Here is a 23760-nt window from a genome sequence, read left to right on the forward strand (position 1 = left end):
TATCTTTGCATTTCTAGCAGCAAAGGACAGATTCATGCATTTATTAGATGCTTAATAATCATTGATTTTGCTTCTATAATTTTCCCCATCATTATTCTTTTTTCTCATCTCATCAGCATATATACGTGCTGTACTGTTCCCTCATTTTAATACAAAAGCATTTCAAGATCCCATATGTCTCGTTAGCTATAGTACTATTTCTGTACAGTCCTTTATAGCAAAACTTCAAAGAGTTGTCCATATATGCCACTTGTATGGCCTTATTGCACTTTCTCTGCTTTACTTATTTTATTCATGCTTTTGTCTTCATCACTTCACAGACAGCAGTCTTGTCATGAGCACCAATGAATTTACCTCACTAAATCTGATGGTCATTTCTCAGCCTTCAGATTAAGTGTTGTCCAGCACCATTTGTCACAGCTGATCATGCCATCTCTCCTGAAACTTTTCACTTAACGTACTTACCTTTGCCAAAACGAAATTCTTGGTTTCTTAATACTATCACTAACAACACCACCAAACCTATTCCTACTCCAGTGTCCTCCATCTCAGTGTTTGGTAGCATTATTCACCCAATTGATCTAACCAAAACCTTGGAGTCATCCTTGACTATGATACTTTTTCTCTTAGTCCATCAGCAAGAAAATATCCAACCACTTCTACCACTGACATGGCTACCATGATCGCCATTTCATTTCCACTTGAATTGCTTCAGTTGTTCTCTAAATTGATCTCTATGTTTTGATTAATCTCTTTGTCCCCCATCCCCAAGATTATTCTGTGTAGAGTAATTAGGGCATCTTGTTTGTTTGTTTGTTTGTTTTAATCAGATCACATCACTCCCTTAGTGAAAGCATCCCATATGGCTTTCAGCACACCTGAACTAATATTAAAACTATTATTGTTACTTTTCGGGCTCTCTGTGATCTGTGCCTAACTCTCCTACCACTGACTTATAATCTACTGTGCACTAGCGCTGTGCCTTCTTGTCATTTTTTAAAAACACCTAGGCCTTTCCATCTTAGGACCCTGGCAACTTGCTACTGTCTTACCTGAAGTGTTCCTTCTTACTTCATTCTGGTCTCTAGGCAGTAATCTTCTCAGAGAGGCCTTCCTTGTCACCACTCCATCTCTTTACCCTTCATTGTAGTACTTGTCACTATAAAACTTGTGTACTTTTTTGTTGTTTTGTAGGCCTTTACTATTTCTGCATAAGTTCTGTGAATACAGAGACTTTGTATTTTTCACTGCCATATTTCCAGGTCTAGCACAGTGCCTGCCACAGAGAAAACACTTGATAAATAATTAATGAATGAAAAAGTGAACTGCTTGATTTGATTAATGTTTTAATGTGCGTATTAGTGAAGGAAAAATTTTAAGAATTGTTTGTGACTTATATAAGATTTCCACTTGTCAATTTTTTATTATTGTGGCAAAATATATACCGTTCAATGGGTTTAAGTAGGTTTACATTGTTGTGCAATTATCACCATCGTCCATCTTCAGAACTTATTTCGTCTTCCAAAATTGAAACTGTGTACCCATTAAACAATAACTTCCCATTCTCCCCTCTGGTAGCCCCTGGCAAATCACCATTCTACTTTGTTTTATGAATTTGGCTGTTCAGTGCACTTCTCATATTTTGTCTTGTTGTGACTGGCTGTCTTAGTCCTGTTTGAATTACTATAACTAAGTACTATAGACTAAGTGGCTTATCAACAATAGAAATTTATTTTTCACAGTTTTGGAGGCTGGAAGGTCCCAAGATCAAGGTGTGGAGAGCCTCAGTGTGTAGTTAGGGCCTGCTTCCTGGTTCATAGATGGCTGTCTTTTTCTATAATTTCACATGGTGGAAGGAACAAGGAAGTAGTCTGGGGTCTCTTTTATTTATTTATTTTTATTTATTTATTTTTTTCTGGGGTCTCTTTTAGAAGGGCACTAATTCCATTCAGGAGGGCTCTANCAAGCCCCGTGTCTGGCTCTGTGCTGAACGCTTGCTCAGAGCCTGGAGCCTGCTTCAGATTCTGTATCTCCTTCTCGCTCTGCCCCTCTCCTGCTTCCGCTCTGTCTCACTCTGTCTCTCAAAAATAAATTTTAAAAAATGTAAAAAAGAAATTTAGTTTTCAACATACAAATTAGGGGGCAGGGGATGGACACACCATTTAGTCTATAGCACTGGCTTATTTCATTTAGCATAGTGTCTTTTAAGATTCATCCAGATTGTTGCTGTTAAATATTTGTAAGTTGCATTTTTTTCATTAAGTACATGAAGTTAGTTATATCAATGACTGCACCACTCTTTCATCTGTGTATGTCTAAAAATTTTATAAGCATAATTAACTATACTTCACAACCTTGGTGTAAAGTAGGTAATTATGGTATGGCAAACTAAAGTTGTGAGATTGCCCAAGGTATATAATGAATATATGCCAAAATTCTGAATTAAGATGAAGGTTATGTAATTTATTGTTAAAAGCATAGACCAGATTTCTTGTTAATGATAAAATCATTCCAGGTTTCTAAGAAAAAATAGCAGTAATAATTATTTAAAATTTCTTAACGTTCATGGCCAAGTTCTTTTAACAAGACAAAATATATACTATCTGAAACCCAATTTTTGTTATTAGTGATGGCAAGTTTAGTTCTTGGATCTAACTGATTTTTAAAATTTTTCTTTATTTATTTTGAGAGAGAGAGAGACAGAGTATGGGGGGAGGGCAGAGAATGAAGGGTGGAGAAAGGATCCCAGGCAGCCTCACACAGTCAGTGCAAAGCCTGGCGGGGGCTCTAAATCACAAACCATGAGACTAGGACTTGAGCTGAAAGTGAGTCAGAGGCTTAACCAACTCAGCCACCTGGGTGTCCCAATCTAATTTTTTTTTCCACTTGTTAACATTGCTTAACTGCCTCATCAGTCTTCATAGCCATAGTCTGAATTGGATATTTAAAGGATTGGATTAGAATAGTTTCATTTCAGTCTTTTAGCTATGGAACATAAAACTCTTTAAAAAAAACTGTGAACTTACATGTTTGTCTTAATTATTGGCTTGTTCTAGTGAGGTGTTTCTGTTTTGTTTTATTTATTTACTTGTTTTTATTATTTTTATTTTATTATTTAATGTTTATTTTTGAGAGAGAGAGACAGAATACGAGCTAGGGAGGGGCAGAGAGGGATACACAGAATCCGAAGCAGACTCCAGGCTCTGAGCTGTCAGCACAGAGCCTGACACGGGGCTCAAACTCCAGAAACATGAGATCATGACCTGAGCTGAAGTTTGAAGTTTAACTGACTGAGCCACCCAGGTACCCGTTTTCCTTTTTTTAAAGGCAATCTGGTAAGTGGCAAATTTTCAATTGGCATTTGTTAATAGGACTAAGATGGACTCTGATTTTGATAAAAAGTAAAATTGCCCTGTAATTATATTCAGATAATGTGTTTTAACTTAGTTAATTAATAGTGATTACTAAAGGCTTTACCTCTTTGTGTTGCTACAATTTGAGTTGAATTTCCTAAAGAAGTTAGAGATATACAAGTACAGCCAAAACAGCATATAATTTTTTCTCAAATGAAGCTCTTCATTATGTTACTTCCCCCAAGTGATTAGTTCATTTTTGGATATTGTGTATATATTAACCTCAAGAATGTTTCAATACCAGTTAGCAGTGCTACTTTCTTCCTCTGATGGATGACCATTTATGGCTCTAAAGCAGAAACCTATTAACCAATGAGTAAAGATTTTGAGAAGTGTTAATTAGTGTTGAAAGAGTGGGGTGGTAAAGTTGGGGAAACCATGCAGCTTATATATACATAGATTTTTTAAAGATTCACCAAGTCTAATAGCCGGTTGTGCTTTGTTCACATGGTTTTTATTATCAGCAGCATTACAAAGTTACCATCTGAGCTCGAATGAAACTTCATGTAAACTTCATGTAATCGGGCTTATGTTGTTTAAAAATTTTGTGAAGTACGCCAGTCAGAGTGGCTAAAATGAGCAAATCAGAGAACGTGAGTTGCTGGCGAGGATGTGGAGAAACGGGCACCCTCCTACACTGTTGGTGGGAATGTAAATTGGTACAGCCCCTCTGGAAAACAGTGTGGAGATTCCTCAGAAATATAACAATAGAACTCCCCTATGACCCAGCAATAGCACTGCTAGGAATTTACCCAAGGTATATAGAAATGCTGATGCATAGGAGCACATGTACCCCAATGTTCATTGCAGCAACCTCAACAACAGCCAAAACATGGAAAGAGCCTAAGTGTCCATCAATGGACAAATGGATCAAGAAGATGTGGTTCATCTATACAATGGAATACAAATGGCATGAGAAAGATTGAAATCTGGCCTTGTGTAGCAACATGGATGGACCTTGAGGGTGTTATGCTGAGCGAAATAAGTCAGGCAGAGAAGGACAAATATCATATGTTTGCACGTATAGGAGGATTAGGAGGAACTTAACGGACTACCATGGGGGAGAAGAAGGGGGGAAATGGTGGGGGAAAGGGGGATAGGCAAACCATGAGAGACTCTTGAATGCTGGCAAAAACTGAGGACTGATGGATGTAGGGGGGATGGGCACGGAGGGGGCCACTTGTAGGGATGAGCACTGGGAAGCCAAATTGACAATAAACTATTTGTAAAAAAATAATAATAATTAAAGTTAAAAATGAAGTAAAAAGAATTTTGTGAGGTAGCCTTTGGGAATTAGAACTTTTCTAGAGAAATTTCAGTCATACATAACAATAAGGACAAGTAGTTGAAATAAAGTAATTCATTTTTTTGCAGTAAGGAAGGTGAAATAACTGATAATTTTAGTAATTTATGGAAATGTAAATTTGTTTTATAAGAAATGTGAAATCATTGACCGTGCAAGAAGTGCTTTTTAAATGACCTTTGTTTTATTTGGTTTTACCGGAAGTAGTAGTACTGACAATGAATTGTTTAATTGAAGAGAATAGTAATTTGGAGAGGGTAACAAAAAGTTAGAATCCTGGTAATTCATTTATTAAAACTTTAAAAGATTATATATGCTTTTTTATTTATGCCTTTGGTTTTGTTGAACACTTAAGGAGGCTGTCTTAAGGGAAATCTCACTTTGTTGTAGGTAGGATATGACAAAGTGAAAGGTTTTAAACTGCAAAACTGTTATTTGCTTATTCCTAGCCTTCTGTTGAGAGGCTATAGATTCATCACTTTCTAACTTTATGAGTTCTTCTGGTATAGATAAGGGGCTTCTGATTTTTTCTAACAGCAGGTATTGAATTAACCAGCAGCAGATATTGAATTAGAGGTCTACTTAGCCTACAGAAAGCCTGATGAGGTCTTCAAAGCCAAATAGTGCCAGCATATAGAACCTAGGCATTAATCATCTTGCTTATATTGGTCAAAAATTTATAAACAGTTGGGACACCTGGGTGGCTCAGCTGGTTAAGCATCTGACTTTGGATTAGGTCATGATCTCGTGGTTCATGAGTTTGAGCCCTGTGTCAGGCTCTGTGCTGACAGCTCAGAACCTGGAGACTGCTTTGATTTCTGTCTGCCCTCTCTCTGCACCTCCCTCATTCATGCTCTGTCCCTCTCTCTCCCAAAAATAAACACTAAAAAAATTATAAACAATCAAAATAAAAACTGATGACTTTCAATTGGTGAATCTGTAGGACTCTTTCAGTTCTGGAAGTTGTATGATTTATTTTAGGGAGTCAGTCAGTTGTCAGTTTTAAGGATAGGTTCCATCATTTTTATTAATTTCAGTGTGGTTTTGCATGGATTAATGTGCAGTTTCAAGAATAAGTATAACTGTTGCCTTCATATTCTCTGTGAACAGCAAGGAAAGAAGAACATCAGGTATTTTACTGCATACCCTGCTTAGACGCCGTTGAAACTGAGGACAGGAGGCATTTGTTGAGTATGATGTACCAAAAATACTGCTTGGAGTTGGAATCCAAATTTATTCACGCTGCTTGTTTTCCTTTCTTTTTCAGCCTTGGATGTCTTCCCCCATGAAATCAGGAAAACAACTTTTAGCCTGGGTACCAGAGTTTGTACAGATCAGGAAATTATTTTTATCATTTGATTTGTATGTAAAGTAAAAAGTTCAGTATCTAAGTTGATCAGTGCCAGTCCAACTTGAGAAAGCTGTTTCACAAAGCTTAAATTAATGTTATAGTCTTCTATTTCTTTTTTTTAAACTTTTTTATTTATTTATTTATTTATTTATTTTGAGAGAGACAGACAGCGTGGGCAGAGAAAAGGGGAGAAAGAGAATTCCAAGTAGGCTCAAAACCGTCAGCACAGAGCCCGATGAGGGGCTTGAACCCATGGACTGTGAGTCCAAAACTGTCAGCACAGAGCTGATGAGGGGCTTGAACCCATGGACTGTGAGATCATGACCTGAGCCAAAACAAAGAGTCAAATGCTTAATTGACTGAGCCACCCTGGTGCCCCTAATGTCTTCTATGTCTTTTTCTTTTTTTAAAAATAGTTTCTTGTCAAGTTGGTTTCCATATAACACCCAGTGCTCATCCCAACAAGTGCCCTCCTCTATGCCCATGACCCTCCTTCCCTTCTCTCCCACCCCCATCAGCCCTCAGTTTGTTCTCAGCATTCAAGAGTCTCTCATGGTTTGCCTCTTCCCTCTCCCACACTATTTTTCCCTTCTTCTCCCTCATGGTCCTCTGTTAAGTTCCTCCTAACCCACCTATACGTGCAAACATATGGTATATGTCCTCTGCCTGACTTATTTCACTCAGCATAACACCCTCAAGTTCCATCCATGTTACTACAAATGGCCAGATTTCATTCTTTCTCATTGCCATTTGTATTCCATTGTATAAATATACCACATCTTCTTGACCCATTCACCAGTTGATGGTCACTTAGGTTCTTTCCATGTTTTGGCTATTGTTGAGAGTGCTGCTATGAACATTGGGGTCCATGTGCCCCTATACATCAGCACTCCTGTATCCCTTGGGTAAATTCCTAGCAGTGCTACTGCTGGGTCATAGGGGAGTTCTATTGTTAATTTTTTGAGGAACCTCCATACTGTTTTCCATAGGGGTTGCACCAGCTTACATTCCCACCAACAGGGTAGGAGGGTGCCCATTTCTCCACATCCTCGCCAGGATCTAGAGTCTCCTGATTTGTTCATTTTAGCCACTCTGACCGGTGTGAGGTGGTATCTCAGTGTGGTTTTGATTTCTATTTCCCTGATGATGAGGGACACTGAGCATCATTTCATGTGTCTGTTGGCCATCTGGATGTCCTCTTTGGAGAAGTGTCTGTTATGTTTTCTGCCCATTTCTTCACTGGATTATTTTTCGGGTGTGGAGTTTGATGAGTTCCTTAAAGATTTTGGATACTAGCCCTTTATCTGATATATCATTTGCAACTATCTTTTCCCATTCCGTCAGTCGCCTATTAGTTTTATTGATTCCTTTGCTATGCGGAAGCTTTTAATCTTGATGAGGTCTCAGTAGTTCATTTTTGCTCTTGATTCCCTTGCCTTTGGGGATGTGTCAAGTAAGAAATTGCTGCGGTTGACATCAAGGAGGTTGTTTCCTGCTTTCTCCTCTAGGGTTTTGATGCTTTCCTGTCTCACGCACGTTCAGGTCCTTTATCCATTTTAAGTTTATTTTGGTGTATGGTGTGAGAAAATGATCTAGTTTCATTCTTCTACTTGTTGTTGTCCAGTTATCCTAGCACCATCTGTTAAAGAGGCTGTCTTTTTTCTATTGGATACTCTTTCCCACTTTGTCAAAGTTTAGTTGGTCATACATTTGTGGGTCTAATTCTGAGTTCTCAATTCTATTCCATTGGTCTATGTATCTGTTTTTGTGCCAATACTATACTGTCTTGATGATGACAGCTTTGTAGTAGAGGCTAAAGTCTGGGATGGTGATACCTCCTGTTTTGGTTTTCTTCTTCAATATTACTTTGGCTATTTGGGGTCTTTTGTGGTTCCATACAAATTTTAGGATAGTTTGTTGTAGTTTTGAAAAGAATGCTGTTGCAATTTTAATTGGGATTGCATTGAATGTGTAGATTGCTTTGGGTAGTAATGTCTTCTATTTCTATACTCACTTTAGACTGAGATAGCAGGCTTTTTTCATATATATTATATTACCTGCTTAGTTGAAACTTTCTTAAAGTTTATTTTTTGAGAGAGTGAGAGAGTTGGGGAAGGGTGAGAGAAAGAGAGAGGATCCCAAGCAGGTTCCATACTGTCAGCTCATACCCCGATGCAGGGCTCAAACTCACGAGCCCTGAGATTGTGACCTGAACCAAAATCAAGAGTTGGTTATACTTAACTAACTGAGCCATTCAGGCACCCCTACATGCTTAGTTAAAACTTTTGTCTTGCTATTAAGGTTTGCTCATCTTTTTTTCTTAAAACAATAAGGGGATAAACTTGATAGCAAAAGAGGTTTGTAAGGATCAGGGCTATCAAAGCTGTTAATAAAATACATTTCTTTTTTCCCCTATCTTTTGGTGAAGTTTTAGTCATAATTGTACATGCTCTACCCAACTGAACAAAGTAAAGCAAATTGAAACTTTTAAATAGCAGGCAATATAAATGCAATCTGAAAATGTTTAGAACACATTTCTCCAAAACCTAAGACTGTTTCCCCCTTATAAGCCCTATGATACATTAAGGATGATAAAACAAATCTTTTTTTTCCTCCCACCAAACATAAACTTGAAAGTTATTCAAAGCTAAAATAGTTCCCCTACAAATTTAGAGCAGTTTTTCTGAAATGAACATTAACTACACAGCACAGTTGAGGTTTTGGGTTTTTTTTTTTTCCATTTCTAAAAAATAGAGAAAATCATTTCCAGATATTTAGAAGAATCATTTACAGTTCAGTCTTGGTATGGTGTTCTAATATGGTAGCCACTATGTGCCAGTGATTATTTAAATCAAAATTAAATAGAATTAAAGTTAATTAAAATTTAAAAGTCTGTTGCTTAGTCACAGTAACCATATTACAAGTGCTTAATGGCCGCAGTTGGCTGTGGGCTAGGTATTGGACAGCACAGATACTGAACATTTCCATCATTGCAGAAAGTTCCATTGCACAGCACTGGATAAAGTATTCCATTGGTAGTAGTTTTTTTAATCATTTTTATCAGTTTCCTAATATTACAAGTATTTTGTCCTTACCTTCTAAAAAAAGACATTATTATCAAAGCCTGTTATTTTTTATTTACTCAATAATTTCCCGAATTAAGAAAAAATAATGGTCAGGGTTTGAAATGATAAGATGATGGTAGAAACATGTTTAGATTTTTTTTTTTAAGTTTTTGTTAAACCTTAAAAATACATGCCAAAAGATGTGTAGTTGTGAATCTTTAGAAAGAGAATGATAGAAGTAAGCTTTCCATGTCTACAGTCTAATACTGCCAACACTGAAATGGCCACAAGTAGCATATGATTTGTGAGATTATTTTTCTTTTCTTCTTTTTCTTTTTTCTTTCTCTCTCTCTCTCTCTCTCTCTGTCTGTCTCTATTATTTTTTTTGAGAGAGAGTACATGCATGCACACACAGGGGAGGGGCAGAGGAAGAAGGAAGATGTGGGGCTCAGTCTCACAACCCTGAGATCATGACCTGAGCTGAAATCAAGAGTCAGATGCTATACCAACTGAGCCATCCAGGTTCCCTATGTGAAATTATTTTTCTTATGTAAATTTTAGAAATAATTTTTTATTGTATAACCACACCTTGAAAAGAGCATAGAACACAGCAAAAACATTAAACCAATTGATAAATGAATGATTAAATATTTAATTTAGCTTCAATGAATTTTAGAGTTAAAAAGCATATATTTCTATGTTCAGATTGAGTGAGTGAGAAAAAGAAGGTATTGTATTCATTCATTCCTTTGTATCTTTTCACTAAGCTGGGTAGGGATAGATATGCTTAGTTTGTGTATGTTGAGACTTCTGTGATGCTGTCAGGTGAAGGTTAAGACTTGACTATGTTAAAATCAATTATATAAAGACTGTATTTTGGGGCAGAAGAGGAAAATAAAGATAGGTATATGCTAATTACTGGAAAAATATTTATATAATTGTATATTTTGACTTATCCCACAGTTTACACTGGCAGGTGTTTTCTGAGGGTAAATTTGGTTGTGATTTTCTCTGCATATTTACTGAAATGGTGACTTGTGGAGAAATAGCACATAACCAACATATTAGTTGACTTACGTTTTCATAAAATTTAATATCACTTTTTATATGTATATTTTAAATACATTTGCTGGTTTCAAGATGATTTTAAAGAACTACCTTTCCTTGTAAAAGCCACTTAGGGTTTTTATGAGAAGTTTTAACATTTGTCTGACTTTATCTAGTGTCATTTTAATTTCATGTATTTTTTTTCTTATGTATTTGCAAGTACCAAGTAAGTCATATGTGAAAATTGCTTCCATGCCTTTACTAGTTCTTTGTTTTTTAAAGACACTTTTTTTAAGTGTTTATTTATTTTTGAGAGAGAGATAGAGTATAAGTCGGGGAGGGGCAGAAAGAGAGGGGAGACACAGAACTCAGAGTAGGCTCTATCTCTGAGCTGTCAGCTCAGAGCCTGACACAGGGCTGGAACCCACAAATCGTGATATCATGACCTGAGCTGAAGTCAGATGCTCAAGAGACTGAGCCACCCATTTGCCCCTACTAGTTTTTTTTATAGATATAGTATTAATTACCATGTTTTTTCCTAAAAATAAAAAATAAAATGGAACATTTATCTTTTATTCAATCACAAATAGTGTGTGAATGTAACTATTAAAAAAAACATAAATCCTTTTTGAATTACAGAGTTTTATAGAAAGTATAATTTCTTCTTTCGTAAGACTTCTTGTATTAATACATTGTCATCACAAGACTGGTTTGTGTTTGTTTATTTGTTTGTTTGTCTAAAGTGGGACTTGAACTCAGGAACCTGAGGTTAAGAGTCACTTGCTCTACTGACTGAGCCAGCCAGGAGCTCCATAAGATTGCTTTTTATATTGATTTAGGTTGAAAGCATAATGCTAGGAAGTAGCTCCTTGAAGACAGGTCTTTGGATACACAGGGTAATGTGTTTGTTGGCAGAATGGAATGGATGGAAGGCGTGAGATAATAAAAGAAACAAGGAAAACTCAGTTCTGAGTGCTTGGACAAGTCATGTATGCTGTCTACCATCTATTTTCCATGAGTGTGTAACCAGAAATATCTCTTTCCCGCTACTTTGAAAAAATTGTTACGAGGATCTAATGATATAACAGTAATGAATATTAGGACACCATAACATTGTGTTGTTTTTTAACATGAAACATTTAACAGCTTACCTGAAACCATGTCTTGTTAACTGAGAAAGTTCTGAAAACTTTGATTTTATAGAGATAAGAACTCTAAGTTATCTATAGTTTAGGAAATAGTTTCACTTATAACTTCCTTGGGATTTATAGTGTGTGGTTCCTTCCCAGTGATATTTTCAGGCTTTACTAGTTTTGTCACTCTTTACAAGGATGAGCATAAAGCTCTTTCTCCTATTAACTAATAATAAGTTGATCACATGGTAGCCATAAAATGAACTGCTAATCTGATTATAGAGAAAAAGTTATCTATAAACAGTACCAGTCTTTTGTTTGTAGTGTATTGAACACACCATGATTCTCTTCTTAGTAAATATTTGAAAACAAATAAAACTAACTCAAATGTCCTATAGTTTATTTACTAAGATGTTACATTATGTTAACCCTGAGGTTTTGCTGATTATAAACAGAACATAATCTACCATGCTATAATAAAAAATGACCTATAAAAAAACAGCAAGTGCTTCATGCGTTATTTGTGTCATGCCAATTGTGCTTTCCCTGACAACTTTAGATTATTTTAAATATGATTTATGGTATCATGGAAGACAAAAATTCTTAACATTTTCGTTTCTGAAATTACTTACTCAAATATGATTCAGCTGAATGCTATTTCTGTTTTCCTATTGCAGATTTCTCAACAGTGATGTCACAAGATTGACCACATTGATCACAGTAAGACCAAAATGATAATTAAGCTTTTAAGGATGTTTTGTTTTCTCCAGAATGAGACTTGAGTTGGAAAAATATTTATAATTTTAAATTATTTTTTTAAGTTTTTTATAGTTTATTTATTTTTGAGACAGAGAGAGGCCAAGCATGAGTGGGGGAGGGACAGAGAGAGAGGGAGACACAAAATCTGAAGCAGGCTCCAGGCTCTCAGCTGTCCTGCACAGAACTTGATGCGGGGCTGGAACCCACAAACTGTGAGATCATGACCTGAGCCGAAGTCAGACGCTCAACCGACTGAGCCACCCAGGCGCCCCTATAATTTTAAATTATTATTCTTTCTTTCAACAGCCAATTGAATGTTTATATTTTCAATGAATCACATCTCATAGTTATTTAAATACTTAGAAAATATTGCTTTAAATGATTTAAAAGCATTTAAAAAGAAAATTAGTTTTAATTTACAACTGACATTATGTGCCTAATTATATTAATATATTTCAGTGTGAATCATAATCTGACCATCATCTTTGTAAAGTTTTTTTGTTTTTGTTTTTTTTTTACTAAAAAATGGCAGAACATTTATGGTGACTCCACATCAGGAAAAAATTTACAAAAATAACATTACTTGCGACTGTAATGACAAGACTGTGAAAACAGCCTTGAAAGGATTCTTAGGCTTGCTTACATTTTTCATTGATATTTAAATGATTTATAGGAGTCTTCCAAATATGGAGAGTTGTTGAAAAGAGATAGTTATCATAAGTAACTGATACTTTTCCTCTTTAATTTTAAAGTGTAATTTCTACCAGATATGAGGAAATATGTTTCTTAATGAAAAATTGTTACCCAAGGCCTTGATCCACATTATTACAAAATTCTAAATAGTAAAATCTGAATTATAGTAATGAGATTTTATAGTATTTTTGAAAAATTCTTTTAAATGGCAGAGAAATAAATTTAGAATAGCTCATTTATTCAATCTGCTTCTTTAATCCTGTTCTAATTGTTCACTAATTATACAAGCAATAATTATCAGAAATGTAAATTCATGTGTAATCTTTGTATTTATGCTTAGCATTTATTTTGAAAACTGGTTTATTTTTGAAGCTTAACATTTTACAGAGGCCAGAGAGAACTTTTATTGTATTTTTAAAGGCTTTATCATCATTATTGAGTATACAGATGTTCAGATGTTTATGGCATATTCATTCATTTTCCTAGGGGATCAAGTTAGCTATCTCTGATTTGTAGTTCTTTGCTTGTTTGTTTTTTCTTAATCAGAACTTTATTATCCTAACTGAATGGTTTACAAAAGGATATTAACATATTTCTGTAGTAACCTTCTGTTTAGATCTATTACTTTACAATCAAGGAGGTTAACATTAGCATCAGATGAAAAAGCTTTTTAATTTGAAAATGCTGACTTTCACTGTACATTTTTAAGGCAGTATTAGAAGAATATGTAATTGCAGCTGTTTTAAATTCAAGAATTTCAGGAAAAGAGGTACTATCCAATATTATCAGATGTTAAATAAGTTAAAGACTAAGAAGTATTCATTTGAGATATTCTTAAGTGACTGATAAGAGAAACCCTTGCTTTGTAATAATATCAGGACTATGAGGCCTTCTCCAGCCCCTTGAGTCAAGAAAAGAGGGTGGATTTCAACACTGATTCCAGGTTTAGGGGACTGTCGGACCGAGTAGTTCAAGTATTGACCCTGAGGTAGAAATAAAAGTGAGGCCAGGGAAGGGCTGATACGTTCAGAGAAAATGGAGAGGTTAAGAGACTAGTCAGAAGTAGATAAGCTGATGAAATCAGATGATAAAGTAATAGCTAAAAGAATAGAATATTGTGGTTAGAGAGAGGTATATTATAGATTGTTTCAGAGATGAAACTGTAATGAGTTTTTATATGTTATGTAATATACATCTTTTATACTTTTTCCCCAGAAATTTTCAGAACGTAGGAGAATTTCTATTTTTCCCATGTTTTGAATCACAGAAATGTCCAAATCTAACTAATCTCCCATCTTCCTGGCCATCATCAACTCCCTTGAAGCCAGTACATCTTCAGTTTAATCATATTAAAGCATTGCCCTCTTTCTTTACTCTGCTTGAAGATGATTAGTGACTTCCCATTTCCTACAAGATCAAATCTAGATACTCTAATTTGGTATTTAAACTCCTTCCTCAACTTGGCTCTAACATATTTCTCAGCCAAATATCCTATTATTTAAGAAGAAGAATCCTACATTCTACCCAATGTGGACTGTATACTCCACATTGAATATTCATTTTGGCTCCATATTTCCCTTTCCCTAAAATTCTTTTTTTTAAGATTTTATTTTTAAGTAATCTCTACACCCAGCATGAGGCTTAAACTGACAGCCCCAAGATCAAGAGTTGCATGTTGTACCTACTGAGCCAGCCAGGTGCCCTTCCCTAGAATATTCTTTTTCTTTCAGGCTTTTAATTTTTTCTGACGATTTCAAACCTCTCTTCTAATCATGTCTGTCCACATGTAATCATGTCTTCGAGGCTTTCCCTAATCATCCTAATTGAAAGTGATTCTCTCCCCTAGTAGTTTGGTAAGCTTAATTTTTATTATTCCTATGTTACTGATGACATATATTCTCTTATATTTTACATATTTCAATACATATATTCCAGCTGTGCTCCTAAATGAGTATTCAGCAAATGTTTGCTGGTAATCAAAAATACCCCAGAAAGAGATAAGTTAATTAATATCTTTAGTTTTCCTATATTAAAATAGAAAAAAGTATATTAGTGCATGAATATCCAAAATTGAGCCCTAGGAAGCAGGGTCGATGGGAGGGAATGTAGATTTTAGAACTAGAGAGAGTTCAAGTACTGATGCAACTGTATACTAGGCATGTGACATTCAGCAAGTCAGCCTCTTTGTGCCTCAGCGTCTTCACCTGTAAAATGTGTTAAATTTAAAAGGATTGCTATGCAAGATTTAAATATAGTGTTCATTAACTTTATTTCCTTGACACTTACATACAGGGTGCATAAAATCAGCTATAAACATCAGGAATATACCCCCAAACATCTGAATTTATCTTAGTCACATATTGTGAGCCCTCTTTTCTTTTTTTTTTTTTTTTCCAAGTTTATTTATTTTGAGAGAGACCAGAGAGAGTGCAAGCAGGGGAGGGGCAGAGAGAGAGAGAGAGAGAAAGAGAATCCTGAGCAGGCTCTGGGCTGCCAATGCAGAGCCTGACGTGGGGCTTGATCCTATGAAACCATGATATCATGACCTGAGCTGAAAGCAAGAGTCAGATGTTCAACTGACTGAGCCACTCAGGTACCCCAATATTGTGGTTCTTTTTATCTATAAGTTAAAAAATTTTTTAATGTTAATTTACTTTGAGAGAGAGATACAGAGCAAGCAGGGAGGGGCAGAGAGAGGGAGGCAGAGAGTCCCAAGCAGGATGTATACTGTCAGCACAGAGCCTGATGCAGGGCTCAAACTCATGAACTATGAGATCATGACCTGAACTGAAATCAAGAGTCAGAGGTTTAACTTACTGAGCCACCCAGGCAGCCCTTGTCTATAAGTTTTAATAAATGAATTTCTACTTTCTATGTTATATATATATTTATGATAACTTAATTGATATATAAATTCCTGGGTGGAGGCTGATTAGATCTTTTGATATGATTTGCTTTTATTTAGGGAAAGAGTCAGACCTCACTAGGATACCAACATCTTAGAAGGCCAGAATAAACTTTAGAATGGTTCAGGTTGTGCTAATTTCCCCTTAGATAGCAGATGAGAAAACCAAGGCCCACAGAGTTTGAAAGGAGATAATACACAAAATGGTAAAGAACATGAACTGAGGTCAGAAAAACCTTTGTTTAAGTTTGTGCTTTGATACAGCTGTTGTGATCTTGAGTCAATTACACCCTCTAAGATCCATTTTTTTCCTCTCTAAAGCAGAGATAATATTTATATCTCTAGGACTGTTGTGAATATTAAGTAACATAATGCTTATAAAGCATAGCACAGAGGCTCATACATCTTAAATTCTTCTGACCTCTCATCAGAGTCATCACCTCTAAAGTGACTTTACCAGAGTCACATAGTGTGAGATCTTGGCCTAAACCTGATTTTGCTTTATTCCACTATAATTTTTTAGTATTCTGTTTAGTGATTACCTTACTTGATTAAAAATATCTATAAATAGCATTTATAGGAAGTATGATAAAATAGCTCATAGACTTTTTCTTCATGTATCTTTCCAAATTCTCCATCTTTGAGAATATTCATGCAATTTCACTTACATGCAGTTTTGTTAACATGTATTTTCAGTACTACAGTCGCTCTATTTAACATTCTTCTGCATATTTTAATCTGTTACAAAGCAACTTTTAAAATACTTAAAATGGGGGGCGCCTGGGTGGCTTAGTTGGTTAAGCATCCAACTTTCGCTTAGGTCATGATCTCACGGTTCGTGGGTTCGAGCCCCGCGTCGGGCTCTGTGCTGACTGCCAGCTCAGAGCCTGGAGCCTGTTTCAGTCTGTGACTCCCTCTCTCTCTGACCCTCCCCTGCTCACGCTGTCTCTCGCTCTCTGTCTCCTAGAAATAAATGAAACATTTAAAAAAATAAATAAAAATAAAAAATAAAATACTTAAAATGGGCTTTTCTGTTTTTTATTAATATTCCTTTATTTCCCCTAGGTAATTTTATTATAAATATTAAATTTTATGGAGACTAATATCTACTAATAGAAATATTTTATTTAAAAATTGAAATTTAGAAGGAATATTTACACAATTTTACAGTGTATACACTGCTAGAAATGTTGGTGGTAATGGTGGCTCAGTCAGTGAAGCATCTGATTTTGGGTCAGGTAATGATCTCACAGTTTGTGGGTTCGAGCCCTGTGTCGGGCTCTGTGCTGAGCCTGCTTCAGATTTCTGTGTCTCCCTCTCTCTCTGCTCCTCCCCCATTTATACTCTGTATCTCTCTGTCTCTCACTCTCTCTCTCAAAAGTAAACATAAAAAATTTTTTAAAAAAAGAAATGTTGGTGGTAGATAGCAAATTTAAAATGTCAGATACCTATCACAGATAAGATAAAATGAAGTATAACAGTGATTGTTAGTTGTCTCCTAATACTGATTCAACAGTACCTTGGACCTGAGTATGTAGATATATTCTCTGTGGAGAGAGAGAGTTTGCTACAGTAATTTACAAATGTTAATATAAAACAAATTAACACAAGCATATATATATTTATCACCTGGGATGCCTATTTTATAACCAATTACTACCAGTACTTTCACGACTGTGATTGTGTTCAGTTATGTCAGTCTAATGAGAAAAGAACAAAAATATATTTGACATGTACAAGTGGTTCATTTGTACCAAGTGAAGGCCAGATGACATCAGAGGGAACTAAATTAAAGCAAAGTAGTTTGAGTAGAAAGAAATGGTGGGAATATTAAATCATTCAAGGAACACTAGATTATAATTTAGGCATGCCAAATTCAAATATAACTAGAAAATAATGGGGAGTAGCAGTCAGTACCATATTCCATCATGTTGGGTACACTGATTTTATTTTAGAAAAAACATCATATGATAACAGTTTGAAATCTGTTTTATAGCTCTTATGTGCATACTTTGTAAGTTTGTTTTGGTACTGTGTTGAATTAGATCTAGTAGCAAGAAGAGTTTATCCTTACTCATAGTTTTACTTTTCTGTGTATTTCGGTAATATAAGATTTAGTTAATTTCAATCTACCCATGTGTTCAGAAGGCATTTTCTTCTCTCTTTGTAATGGTCTATTCATAAGGTAAGTTTCAGAAATATTCTTATAAAGCTCATACCTGTCTTATGAGTTGTGTGCTTAGCTATTTCACCTGTTAGATTATGAAGTCCTTACCATCTAGTAAAGGCATAGATTTTTATTCATTCTTGCAGTTCTCTTAGTCTGCTAGGCTTTGCATCCAATAGTGGTACAGCAGAAATTTTTCAGTAAACTTTCCTGTGCTAGTGTGTCTCTTAGTGTGATCATGTCAGGTTGAACTAGAATGGATAAATACATAGAAAACATACAGAGAATATGCAGGATGACAATTTGAAAGTCATACAAGTTAGTAAATTCTTTTTAAATTAAATATGCCCTGTAGACAGCATATAGATGGATTTTTTTTTTTTTATTAAATCCATTCTGCTACCCTATGTCTTTTGATTGGAGCATTCAGCCCATTTANTAAATATGCCCTAGGATTTTGATCACTTACCATGTTGCATGAATTACTTTGATTTGATAAAGGATTTTTAGGGTAGTAGGGGGAGAATGAAAGATTACATGGCAGGTTAGAACTGAATGTGGAGACGTAACCAGTATCCTCAGGGAACAAAATGATGCTTCATTGCAAAAATGTAGTTGAGAACATTTGTTTCCCAAGGAAGAGGAGACACAAGAGAATGGAATGGAAAGGAATATGGAAAGAAACTAAAGATGCCATTTTCCACTTTTGGGGTACTTCCTTGAGCCATAGTACCTACGCAGTATTCTCTAGCTTTGATGGAATTAAAACTGGCATACATTTTAAATCCTCTAGAGTAATATAATAAGTATATTTCCTACTTTTCTAATTCTGTTACAGTAGATTTTTGCATGATGCTGTCACAACATAGAGTTTAGTTATCTTACTAACTTCTTAAATATCTTCCCATTTTCTACTTAAATTGAATTACGTATGCCTAAAGTTCAGAGCCATTCAAAGTTAGCCTTGTCCTTTCTATGGAATTTTCCAACACACAGATGGTTTTCTATTCAGAACATTCTTATAACCAGAATATATAGTGATGATTTTGTCCATGTGTCTTTTTCCGTACATCATTTCCTTTACTTGAAGTGTTGTTACCTCTCTTTATCCATTGTCAATCCATTCCAAGAGTGGCCTTCTAGTCTTTTATGACAACTCTGACCTTCACTAAGCTCCCTTTCCTCTTAACATTTTATCTTTATTTTCTGCCCACAGACTTCTCTTTTAAAATTTAGAAACCCTGTTTCCAGTTTTGTATGTGGCAATGAGACCTTGCTATCCCATGGGCACTAAATTTAACATGTCTAAACTTGAACACATTATCTTCCAATTTCCCTGAAACATTTTTTCCTTTTTATGTATTCCCTGTATTGGTCAGTGACATGAACATCCACTTAGCCATACAAGCCAGAAATATTAGTTATCCTTACCCACTTCTTCAAAAATTCTTATCCAGTCTAATATCAAATCCTATTGATTCTCTACAGGCAGTGTGATAATAAGAGCCAATGTTTATGTAGTATTTGCTGTGTGCCAGGTACTAATTTAAGAAATTGATGTGGGGGCGCCTGGATGGCTCAGTTGGTTAAGCGTCCGACTTTGGCTCAGGTCATGATCTCACGGTTCGTGGGTTTGAGCCCCACGTCAGGCTCTGTCCTGACAACTAGAATTTGATGTGTAGTAAGTCATTCAGTCTTCCTACCAACTTAATTTATCATTCCTGTTTTATGTAAGAAAGACATGTATTAGCTAACAAAAATACATACCACCACCATGAAGCTGTCCATCCAATTTAAAACAAAAGAAAAAATATTGAATATGGTCAAGCCTAATTTACAAGAAATAGTAAGGGTAGAGGGACATGTTAAATGCTATCAGGGAGATAAAATTAGAAAAGTTCACACTGGAAAACTCTAAAAGACAAAAGACCTGTTTTCTTAAACTAAAAACATTAATGGTTTAGCAATGTGGTGGGAGCAATTACAGATTAACAGAGTTTTGAAAGACATATCAGCCCATTCTAATGTATAGATCATATTTGAGTCCAATTTCAAGCAAATAGTTTAAAAATATTATAACAAATGTGTATACTGATTTAATATTTAATATTAAGAAATTATTTTTTTTAATGTTTTATTTATTTCTAAGAGAGAGAGATAGAGAGACAGCGTGAGCAGGGGAGGGTCAGAGAGAGAGGGAGTCACAGACTGAAACAGGCTCCAGGCTCTGAACTGGCAGTCAGCACAGAGCCCGACGTGGGTCTCGAACCCACAAACAGCGAGATCATGACCTAAGCGAAAGTCGGACGCTTAACCGACTAAGCCACTCAGGTGCCCCTAATATTAAGAAATTATTGTTAGATAGTAGTGTTGGGCTGTTTTCTTAAGTTCAAAGCATATCTGTATAACCATCTTTGTCAGAGGCTTGAAAAAAAGTGCTTTAACCAATCACTTATTTTTAGTTGGCCTCTGATAAAGGAGGTGATAAAATATTTAGTTCACCACCATTTATTAGACATAAAATATAATTTTGTGATTTAAAAAAATTGTTTTAGAGAGAGAGAATGCCAGTGGTAGAGAGTAGCAGAGAGAGAGAGAGAAAGAAAATCTTAAGAAGGACCCATGCTCAATGTGGAGCCCGACACAGGGCTCCATCTCATTACTGACAGATCATGATCTGCGCTGAAATCAAGAGTCAGGCACTTAACTGACTTGAGCCACCCAGGTGTGCCAATAATTTTGTCATTTACCTAATGCATGATTCTACAAAAAAAATTTACTATTGTATCATGCTTTGTCAATATTCAGTATTTGTTTTACAGAAATATGGGTAGTTGAAAGGAATAAAAATGAATATTTCTAGAACATCTATAAAAATGATGATGATGATGATGATATAGTCAACATCTGAGTGCTTAATTATGTACCAGGCAACCTTTTATTAGTTTATTGTTTTAACTTGTTTCATCCTCCTAACTTTATGAGGGAGGTATTGTCATTATCCTCTTTTAATAGTTGGGAAACTGAGCTATAGAGAGGTTAAACAATTTGCTCAGGGTTACATTGTTATTAGGCAGCGAAGTTCAGAGTTAAAGTCAAGGCAGTTTGACATGGAGCCTGTGTCTTTACTATACTACACTGTTTCTCTTTTTGCCATGGTGCTATTAATATTTATCTCCTTTATTTCATTTATTTGGGAATGTTTTAATTTTTCCTTCATTTCTAAAGTACAGTTTTGCTAGATATAGAATCCTTGGTTGACTTTTTTTCTTTTAAAGCACTTCACATATGTCATCTCCCTGCCTCTGGCTTCTGTACTTTCTGATGACATATTGGCTGTTAATTTTACTGGGGGTTCCTTATAAATGACAACTTGTTTCTGTCTTGCTGCTGTCAAGATTCTATCTTATCTTTGTCTTTCAACAACTTTAATATGTGTCTTAGTATGATTCTCTTTGTGTTTATCCTATTTGGAGTGCATTGAGCTTGTTAGATGTGTAGATTCATGTTTTCCCCCCATATTTGGGAAGTTTTCAATATTATGTCTTCATGTATTTGTTCTGCCCCTTTTCTCTTCTCCTTTTGAGATATCCGTAATACATCTGTTTCACTTCCCCATACTGTTATCTTTCTGTTCTTCAGACTAGATAATCAAAATTGACCTGTCTTCAAGTCTGTTGGTTCCTTCTTGTGTCTGCTTAGATTTGGTTTGAACCCCTCTAGTGACTTTTTTTTTAATGCTCTCATTATCTTTGAGAGACAGAGAGAAATAGAGCGCAAGCCCAAGTGAGGTAGAGAGAGAGGGACACAGAATCTGAAGCAAGACCCAGGCTCTGAGCTGTCAGCACAGAGCCTGATGTAGGGCTCGAACTCACAAACCTCAAGATCATGGCCTGTGCTGAAGTTTTCCCCTTTACCTCAAAAGCCAAGAGAAATAAAGTTTGAATTTTCAACAACCCAATATTAATTGAGGCTTACAGAGGTTGAACAATTCACCTAAAATTGTACAGTGATCAAGAGGTAGAACAAGTATCATAATCTAGGATTGTCTTGATCTAATACTTTGACTACTACATTTCTTATAAATTTAAGAAATATTGAGAAATTTACAAGCTTGAGATTTCTGTGGCCTGAAATTATTCATTGTTATTTCAATAGTTGATAAAAAATGCTGACTATGTTTGAGAGATATGATTTTACTTGTTTCGAATTTAGTCATGGCTATATTATTTTTTTAGCTCTGATTGTGACCTATTGCTTCTCAGTAAATAGGTGAACCCATGATCATTGCAACAAACATATATTTGATCTGTTCCTATGATTTCTTCCATTTTCAGCTCCTGTCCACTAAGGAAGCATTAACAAAGTCTAATTGTGTCCCAGACAGTTTCCAGGTATCTTATTTTAGTCTTACTGATATTAAGTAACTGTTCCAAGTTGACATAATTAGTACTTGGTATAACTGGGATTCAAATTCATACTTCTCTAAAGACAGTGATGTTTCTACTATAACATACTACCTGAGAAAATATTCCCTATGAAAGCATCATGAGCCATTCATCCAGTCAGTGAGTATATTATATGCTTCATAGTCACTCATTTATTCATTTATTTAACTTATATGGGACACTGACTTATATGCTTCCCCCATCTAGCTATTGTAGATACTATGGTCAATAAGACAAATTTCCTTCTGTTTACTTTTATTAAGTTTAGTTTTCAATAAGAGAGCAGAAGTAGGGGCGCCTGGGTGGCTTAGTCGGTTAAGCGTCTGACTTTCGCTTAGGTCATGATCTCGTGGGTTCGTGGGTTTGAGCCCCGCGTCGGGCTCTGTGCTGACTGCCAGCTCAGAGCCTGGAGCCTGTTTCAGAGCCTGTGACTCCCTCTCTCTCTGACCCTCCCCTGCTCACGCTGTCTCTCTCTCTCTCTCTCCTAGAAATAAATAAAACATTAAAAAAAAAAAGACTAGCACTTGCAAAAAAAAAAGAGAGAGCAGAAGTAAATAAATACATAAAAGATTTTGGGGGTGGCTGGGTGGATCAATGGGTTAAGCATCAGACTTTGGCTTAGGACATGATCTCACGATTTGGGAGTTTGTGCCTCTCATCAGGCTAGACTGTCTGTTGTCAGCCCAGAGCCCACTTTGGATCCTCTGTCCCCCAACCACGCCCCCTCTGTGCCCCTCCCTGACTTGTGCTCACTAGCACACATGCTTTCTATCAAAAATGAATAAACATTAAATAATATTTTTAATAACTGATAAGATCTCCTAAGGAGGGTGAAAGGTAAGGAAAATATGATAGCACATATAGAGGGCAGGGTAGAATTGAGGGCAATATACATATAAAAGTTGGGGAAGGCCTCTGTGAGGAGGCAACACTTGTACTGAGAAATGCATCACCAGAAGGAGCCAGCTATGTAAGGATCTGAGGAAACAGGAATCACAGTGATAATGAGACAAGACCTTTGCAAACGATGAAGAAGAGGAAAGCAGATGTCATCAAAACTAGTTAGAACTTCTTTCCAATGTGAAAAGAAGCCACTGGAAGTTTTTTTGGTTGGTGGTAGATTTTATTTTCCTTCATCTCATGTTTAATTTGAAAATGTTCCATATTCAACTTTTCTCCCATTAGAGGCTTTTAAGGAGGAAGCCGTGTATAGTACATTGGTGGCATTAAAAGAATACTATAAATTCTTTATGATTTATATGCATTTATATTTTTGGATGTGTTCTGTTTTTTTGTTCTTAAATTATATATCACTGCTATCATAGTTAAGAAGTTTCCATTATCTTGAAAATAATCATGGATGTGCATTCTTCTTTGACTCAATAAACATTACATTGTGACTTTTGAATTATTTAGTAAATGTATATAGGTGGGAAACATACTGATTGTATTCCCTTCTTTAGGAATACAAAATTG

At 35.7% G+C, this 23760-nt stretch overlaps 1 protein-coding gene across 1 annotated transcript in view; it reads left to right on the top strand.

The window, feature by feature from the left end:
- The window catches only part of BAZ2B (bromodomain adjacent to zinc finger domain 2B), a 384241-nt gene that overhangs the window by 151897 nt on the left and 208584 nt on the right, over window positions 1–23760 (top strand). Inside the window, exon 5 of the mRNA XM_077761009.1 lies at window positions 11990–12032. The gene's annotated coding sequence lies outside the window, so the exon portion shown is untranslated. The remainder of the gene's footprint in view (window positions 1–11989; window positions 12033–23760) is intronic.

This window comes from Crocuta crocuta, unplaced genomic scaffold (genome assembly GCF_008692635.1).
Source record: "Crocuta crocuta isolate KB4526 unplaced genomic scaffold, BGI_CrCroc_1.0 scaffold153, whole genome shotgun sequence".
Classification (NCBI taxonomy): Eukaryota; Metazoa; Chordata; class Mammalia; order Carnivora; family Hyaenidae; genus Crocuta; species Crocuta crocuta.